Source organism: Gobio gobio (assembly GCF_949357685.1).
Source record: "Gobio gobio genome assembly, chromosome: 10".
NCBI classification, from domain to species: domain Eukaryota; kingdom Metazoa; phylum Chordata; class Actinopteri; order Cypriniformes; family Gobionidae; genus Gobio; species Gobio gobio.
In genome coordinates this window covers 26,259,347-26,267,082 of record NC_137116.1, presented here as the reverse complement: position 1 = coordinate 26,267,082, position 7,736 = coordinate 26,259,347, and positions in this window count along the sequence as shown.

Sequence of the window (7,736 nt, the reverse complement as noted above, 5' to 3'; positions counted from 1 at the left end):
AAGTGCAGATCGACGTGCACTCTAACGGCTGATATTGCCCACAACCCATTGCGAGATGGACAAGGATTTGATTAGAACTACAAACGTGGATAAAAAGTGTTTAAAAAAACTACAAACATGATGGTTATGCGAGTCCGACAGTTAAGTAGAGAGGGTTAGATAGAGGGGTTTGAGTGAGCAATTATCAGTAGGCCTATTTAACCTGACGAAAAGATATTTATTCAATATTATCCATATTATATTTCACCTGCAGCAGCATTGTGAACTTTTGTAATGATACGTTTGGCCATTAACTTTACAAACACATGAGAGGAGTCTCTGCCTTAAAGACCCACAAATGGCAGATCAACATGCTACTACATTTCTCTCCGATACGGTAGGAAATTAAAATGAATGTGGAGGATTTTAACTGTGGCGATGATTGACAGTGCAGTTAACTTTAAACGGTGACGGGATGCACGTAACTAAGCAACAGAGTCCGTTATAGATGACGAAGTTGTATGTCCCAAAGCTTGCATACTCTTCTGCTACACACTCAAAAGTATGTACTTTTTCTTCACAAAAAGAGTACACGCGAATTGGGACGCAGCAAAAGTCTAATGTTTCACCACGAAACAGGAAGTTGTTGTAATTCGGGCATACAATGTCCGATCTGCCCTAAACTTCACATGTTTGAAAAGAGTCCTGCCCTGAAGACATCTACATGCCAATATTCAGTTATAGTAATTTCATAAAACACTTCTAAAACAACACTTAGCTGAGTGCTAAAGCATGCTATTATCGTCATGAAACAGGAAGTTGTTGTAACTCAAGCATACAATGTCCAATCTGCCTCAAACTTCACATGTTTGATAAGTGTCCTGGCCTGAAGACATCTACACGCCAAAATTTAGTCATAGTCATAGCGCCACCAGCTGGTAGCAGGAAGTGTGACAAATATAAATGACTGACGTAGTCCTCTTAATTTTATATACTTATGCTGCCTTCACGTGCTATCGGAAATTTGATAATTCCCACTTCTGAAGTCGAGATTACGAGCTCATCCTATTAAAATTTCAAAAGTGGAGTGCGTTCATGTGCAATTTTTACCTAGGAAACTCGTATTTACGATAATTCCGAGAGCACGTGAAGGCAGCATTAAATTCATATTGCCCACCGTGCTCTAAAGCATTTTCCTAAAGCCACCAGGTGATGGTGGCACGGGTGCAAGGGCCCTTTCATCGCTGCTTACAGCTTAAATTTTATTTGTAATTACACCTTTGTAATGAATAACAGCATTTTAAATATATTAACTTTAAATGTAAAGTTCAAATTATAATCAAGTACTTTATGTGCTTTAGTATGTTAGTCAACACATCTTGTAAAACATAAGGATTTAAATTGTACTTCAAGGTACAACTTAGTGTAAAACTTGACATTAGAATAAAGTGCACTTTTTAAAAGTGCACTTAAAGTAAAACATAGTCATGAAAGTGTACTTTTATTTCATTGATATTATATTATCTACAAGAACAGTGTTTTTTTAATATACTTATAAGATTTGAAGTAAACCTACAAGTGCACATTTAATATGATTAAGCACACTTCTTTTCCACAAGGGTTCGAGGTCAGGCCAGGGATGACATTGCTAAAACTCATTATAAAGTCTGTCTTCATGAATTTATTTGCACATTTATTTTCCCACGATCCACAAGTGAATTAAGATCTTCGAACAGCAAATGTGTTGTCCTCTGTCACAAGTATTTTGCAACACCAGAACAAATGGGTTTATAATGTCTTTTACAAACTAGCTCAGACAGAGAAAAAAAAAATAGACAATGCCGCATTCCCTTGAGAAACGTTGTGGGTTTCATTGACCATGACATTTGGTTTTAGTTTTAGCTGAATGTGTATTAATAAACTTTTGAAAAAAGGAGTTACTCAAAAAGACACACCCTTTGGGCTTCTGCTCCAAAAAAGTTATAAAAGCAATTGTAGTTATATTAAATATATTTATAGTTACATAAATCAAATAATCTGTGTAATTAATAATTGCTACACGTAAACAAAACCCATATGTCCAAGATATATTCCTCTACTATAATCACAGTGTACAAGACATTATATTGCTGTTGCTTTAATGCACAATCATCAAAAGACGCAGTATGAACTGGTTTCACATGTTATTATTAGTTTCCTACAATGTGTGAATAATGTGAACACTTAATAAACCAAAAACAACTGGAGTGTTTTTAGTTGGCAAGACTTCTTTCACCTCTCAGAACATCAAAATTCAAACACACATATGAGGCGCATATGAGGCAAACCAAAGGTCAGGATGGATGGAGATAAATGCGTAATATCTCCTAAAATGTTGACCATCCTCATTCTCTGTCCCGTTATGTACTCTGGAAGCGGTTACAAAACCACAGGACTGATGACCAGCCGTGGAACATCTTTATTACTTTGGCGTGTTCATCCAAATAAACACTGACTGAAGACATTCCCTGGTACTTATTTTTGATGTTTTTGTCTCTCTGTCCCAGTCTGTGTGTGTTTAGAAACTTGCTTTTCTTGCAGCGTTTCTATTGAGAAAGGTTGTGAAATGGAATGCGAGATGTGATCTCCCGCTGTTACAGTCACGCTGAAGACGCCTTCCTCAGCAGGAGCTACAGATTTTTATCACTATCGTTCTCTCTTTTTCTCTTTCTCTCTCTATCCATTCCTGCCACACATTCTTTAGCTGGTTTGTAGTGTTTATCATCGCTGCTGTCAGTTTTGAAAGAGGTTATATCAGCTATAACAGATGTTTATATCACACTTTATATGTTATTAGATTAAATGTTAAATTCAAAATTTGGTTTCAAAATGTTATGGGAATATTGCTTTAAATGGTTATCAGTTTCATCAGGTCACTTTTCATCCTAGTCTTTCATAATATCACTTTACCTAACAAAAGACAGTTACTCAATGACATTATCCTCCAGGAAGTGACATCATTTTTGGTGGGAAAACAACAGCACAGTTGAATGAATTCTGGGATGTTTTGTGGTATTAGATTATTTTTTTCTTTAAATAGTGTGATGAAATAACTCTCTCCCATGTCAGAGGGTTCCCAAAAAGTTCTCTAAAGGTGATGAAAATCCTGAAACTTTATAGAACATTAGGGGCGTTCCTAAAATGTCCTCTGTTGGTTATGAAAGTGCTGCAGTTCTAGGTTCCTTATATGACTTTAGGGTGATGTTTCATTTTGGTTATTCTATGGTTACATGGCAATGTTACAAAAAGTGCATTTGGGACGTTAACAGAACGTTCCTACATGGTTCTCTGTTGGTCAATAACATTCTCAATATGATTTAGTTTATTTATTCCAAATAAAATATGGTCCCCTAAATGTTTCCATAACGTCCTAAGTGTTCTGTCATGATCCAACCAACCCTTTAATGAACTCCACATCATGACTGTCTCAGAACGTTAGCTGGGACATTCTGAGAACGTTCTGGGAATATCAAATTTCCAAACAACATATGGTCCCCTAAACATTCCGAGAACATCCTGAATGTTCTGTGAAGGTCCATCAAATAATGTCCCCGAACCCTTTAAAGAACTCCACATCATGAACTTATTGGAGCGTTTTGAGAACATTACTAGGCGGCATCCTTGACACTAGCGGGGACATTCTGAGAATGTTCTGGGAACGTACAATTTCTAGCGGGGTCTCTTTCATTGAGCTATACTACTGTTTAAAAGTTAGGGGTAAGTATAGGATTTAAAAAAACTTTTAATCAGCAAAGATGCATTAAATTGCATTGTAATGCTGTAAAAAGGTTTCTGTTTAAAATAAATGCTCTTACATTTAGTCATTTTTAGTCAACTCTTAACCTCTATTCATCAAAGAATCCTGAAAAAAATATCACTGTTTCTACAAAAATATTATTACAACATTGATCATAATTAGAAACATTTCTTGAGCTCCAAATCAGCATATTAGAGTGATTTCTGAAGGATCATGTGACACTGAATACTGGAGTAATGATGCTGAAAATTCAGCTTTGCTATCACAGGAATAAACAACATTTTAAAACATAGTAAAATAGAAAACAGCTATTTTAAATTGTAATAAAATTTCACAATATACTATATTTTGATCGTTTTACTATATTTTGATCGAATAAATGCAGCCTTGGTGAGCATAACATTAAAAAATTAGCTTTGACTCTTTACATTTATTTTTAATTCCCATGGGCCGCCATGTGTTTACTGTCATTTGATTGATGTACTGTAAGTTTCATAGCTCATTTTGAAATATTTGCATAACTACGGATGTGGCAGGAAAGTACAGCAAAGTAGCAGAAGTGAAAAAAAGGTAACAATACAATAAGGTTGTATTAGTTAACATAGTTAATGCATTAGTTAACATGAACTAACCATGAACAACACATTTGTTCAGCATTAGTTCATCTTTGTTAACGTTAGTTAATAAAAATACAGCGGTTCATGGTTTGTTAATGTTAGTTCACAGTGCATTAACTAATGTTAACAAGATTTTATTAATGAATTAGTAAATGTTGAAATTAACATTAACAAACATAAATAAATGCTTTATTAATGCAATTCATTCTTTGTTCATGCTAACTATTGTAGTTAACTAATGAACCTTATTGTAAAGTGTTACAAAAAAAAATATTTTCTCAGGTCAAAAGTGGCTTGTACTTCACATAACATAATTTCCATCAGACAGTAAGAATGAAACTTAACTAGAGGAAAATATTGCTGTGAGGTGAGATACAGGACGAAACCAAAGGATAAAAGATTTGCTCTGACAAGCATTTTTCAAGAAACACAAAAGCAGACACTAAAGCACAATACAGATAAGAGTCATCTGAAGGCAAAAATGATGAAATTTGCCCTAGTGTCACCGAACAGGCAGACACTGAGCATTCATCCACAACATCCTTCCATTGTTCCTGTATTTGTCCTTACAAAAAAAATAACTCAAGGTCTCATCTGAGCTATCATAACCTGCATTTACTGTCTACACAGCTAAATTTAAAAGAGGCTCACTGATATCTTCCAAATTAGATAGTAGATATGTTGTTTAGTCCATGCATGTGACATTCCCAAAGGCATATTCCATTTTCAAAGGCGCTTTCTGGGAAAATATCAAGGATAACTTAATCCAAATCCTTTTGAAATGTAATAATATACAACATTTACATTCCCTTCCCCTTAAGGCAGCTCCATTCAAGAAAGGGTTAGATAGTAGATCTAACCACACAGTCAGTCTTTACTGGCGTTTGTTCAAGGTCAGATAATGTATTGCTTGTTTATTGTTGGTCGTTTCCTCAGTTCAAGTATATTTTCGAACAAAGACAGTAATTCTTCACTAGTTGTGAAGAAGAAGTAAGCTGTACACACTCCCTGTTATATACTTGTGTATTTCTTAATTTCTTCAAAAGTTCTTGCAATTGTAAAAATGAATGCTTTAGCTAGAAATGTTGGGTTTTTCAAAAACAGTGAACCAAATGCGCCTTTTGTTTGCAAACTGATAACTTCAGTGCCCTAGATCAGTTTATCCTTATCAAGCACACATGCAAGACATATGATATCATCTCATGCTCAGAAGTGCTTAACACAGCATTCTGTGTCCTTCTCATTTGCAAAACTGGCATTAAATACTGCAATGCTGCAATAAAAAAATACTATATTAAATTATATTCCAAGATGGAATTGACTGGATACTGGATAAAAAAATTATAATGTAATGATGAATTGCACCCCTATTTTGATATATATATATATATATACTGTGTACGTCATGTTTTGTGTTGCATTGTTGGGTGGGCTTAAAATTGAACAAGAGGTTATCACCTATAGGAAATATATAATACATTTGACTATTTGAAATATCTTCACTATAATTTTGAATTACTAACTTTTCAAAAGTTTGGAATCAGCAATTTCTTGAAAGAAATGTATTCAGCAAGGATGCATTAAATTGATCAAAAGTGACAGTCAAGACATTTCTGAAGGATCATGTGATACTGAAGACTGGAGTAATGGCAGCTGAAAATTCTACTTTGCTACCACAGGGATAAATTGCAACTTATTGCTACAATATATATATTTTTACTATTACAGTTATATTTTATTCTAATAATATTTCACATTATTTATGTTTTACTGTAGGTTTGATCATATAAATGCAGCCTTGGTGAGTAAGACTTCTTTCAAAAACATTAAAACATCTTCCCAAGCCTCAACGTTTTTAACAGTAGTGTATTGCAGTTTTTCTCCATTGGTTTGGCTCATTTCTTGAAACAGAAATTACATTCTCAAAATTGTAAGATAATTTGGCAAAACAGTCTTACAGTTCAGCACAACACTATAACTCACTTGCAAAAGCTAATATCTCTACCAAAACTGTTCACTCATGCTTCAGAACTAAATTCCTTTCCCATATAAATAGTCAGTGCCATGAAAATGGCAAAGATCCTTCTCATTGCTTTGGCTCATTTCTTGAAACAGACCGGACATTCTCAACACTCTTGGTGCTTTTGCCAAAATAACGTGGATGGTTCGGCACAACACCATGGTTCACCTGCAAAAGCTCATACCTCTCCCAAAACAGTTCACTCATGTGTCAAAACTAAATTTCCTTCTCATTTAAACAGTCAGTGCCCCCAAAATGCTTCGTCCCTTTGGCATTGTGTAAGCACTGCAAGTCAAAATGTTTAGATGTTTTGTCACTATGGCAGAGGACCATTGAAATATCCCTCATGTCCACCTTTCAGTCTTAGCCCAGTCCTTCATTTTTGCCTAGCTAACAGAATACAATTGTGTATAAAACTGAAAAAAAAAAAAGAAATAGGATTTTAGGGTAAGAGTAGCCTCCAAGGTTTGACATCACACATTTCACTCATACTGCAAAGGAAAATGTAACCATTATCATTCACACACATAAAGTAACTTCCATACATCAGAGTAAAAAGAAAATGTATACAGCATAATATACTGTAATATAACACACAAAAAAAAAACAAAAAAAAACAATGAAAATTACCGTCCTCACCCTCCTGGCCATCCACACACTGCTGTTCTCAATCTTACTGTAAACACTTGTAATATTGTAAAATTTCTACTTTTCTAATGATATAATCTGGGTTTGATTTTTTTTCAGAGATATTGTTAGAGTAAAGTATATGAATATATTGACCAAACAGTACACACAAGACCAGTACTGCATATTGATGAAAATATGTATTTCTCTCCACATTTATAAAATAATTAGATTCATTCATGCATTTTCAAAGGTTTTTTTTTTTTATATCTGCTGAGGTTGGGCTGAATTATCTGTCCAGTCTCTCTCAATGTCAACCCATGGGTACTCAGTAGAATCGCATCTGATAAATTTGGTCTCCGTCTTCTTTGGCCACATCCTTCTCCAGGTATACCTCTTCCTACCCCTCTCTTCCCCTCTCTACCCCTCTCTTCCCCTTCCCCTCTCTTCCCCTCTCTTCCCCTTCCCCTCTCTACCCCTCTCTTCCCCTTCCCCTCTCTTCCCCTCTCTACCCCTCTCTACCCCTCTCTTCCCCTTCCCCTCTCTTCCCCTCTCTTCCCCTCTCTACCCCTCTCTTCCCCTTCCCCTCTCTTCCCCTCTCTTCCCCTTCCCCTCTCTACCCCTCTCTTCCCCTTCCCCTCTCTTCCCCTCTCTACCCATCTCTTCCCCTTCCCCTCTCTTCCCCTCTCTTCCCCTT